A 1,225-nucleotide genomic window follows, 5' to 3' on the forward strand; every position below is an offset into this window, starting at 1 on the left:
AATTGTCATTCTTTTGTAGGTAATCTGTCTTTTCTCTCTGGTTTTAAGATTTTCTTCTTGTCTTTGATGTCCTGCATTTTTACTCTGTTATGATTAAGTATAAATTTCTTTTTATTTATCTGGTTCAGTATTCGTTGTACATCCAGAATCTTGGGATTCATGTTTTTAATCAAGTCCAGAAAACTTCCAGCCATTATCTAAATGATGTCTCCCTCTCATTCTCTTATATTAGATGTATAATGCACCGTCTTCTACCCAACACACTCTGAATCTTTCAGACTTGTCTTTACTTGTCTCTCTATGCTGCTTGCTAGGCAATTTCCTCAGATCCATCTGCAGTTCTTTCTTCAACTGTGTCTAATCTGCTGTTTAATTCATCACGGCTTTTCATTTCAATGATTATATATGTCATTTCTAGAAGTTCTATTTAGTTCTATTTAAAATCTACCTTTTTAAATCATGTTATGTTATTTTCTCCTGACTTCAAATGTTCTTTTATGTCTTTTATAATTCTAAATTTACTTACTTTATAGTCCGTCTGGTAGTTCTGTATTTGAGGTTCTTGGGACTCTTGCATCTCCTGCATCTTGTTTATAGAGAATTCTATCTGTGTATATTGTGTAGTTTGGCATTGGGTCTGTAATTTTATATTAATTGTCAATTTTGGTGTTCCTAAACTGTATAAGCAGTATAATTTCTAGCCTCAAACTCACATCAATGGCCAGGTTGTAGTCCCAAATTCTCAGTGAAGCCTTTTCTTCCACACCCTCAACCCATGCCAAGACAGGCACATTTTCTTTCTCCCTGTGCACTTGGGAGATTATTTGTCCATTGAATTATTTCTCTAATAATTCATCCTTTTGAGGGTTCCATCTTTATGGGGTGTTCTCAGTTCCATCTCCCTACTTTTAATGAGCCTGAAGAATAGTCTCCTTCCTATTTTAATGCTCAAACTTCAGGCTCCTAAGGCCAGCAAACCTTCCCAAGACCAGCTCAACCTCAGCTCACTTGCAGACCATGCTGTCATCTCCCTCTTTCTTCTGACTGGGGTGGGGACGATTTTCCTGACTGTCCCATGTGCCCATTTCAATGAGTGTTTATTGTATTTTCAGCAGTGTTTATAGGTGATTTATGATGGGAGGATTTTCAAGTTGTTTAGTCTGCCATATTTCCAGAAATAGAATTCACTTCCATTTAATTTTTAATATATTCCATTTCAAAATTT

This window comes from Galeopterus variegatus, unplaced genomic scaffold (genome assembly GCF_000696425.1).
Source record: "Galeopterus variegatus unplaced genomic scaffold, G_variegatus-3.0.2 Scaffold133, whole genome shotgun sequence".
NCBI lineage: Eukaryota > Metazoa > Chordata > Mammalia > Dermoptera > Cynocephalidae > Galeopterus > Galeopterus variegatus.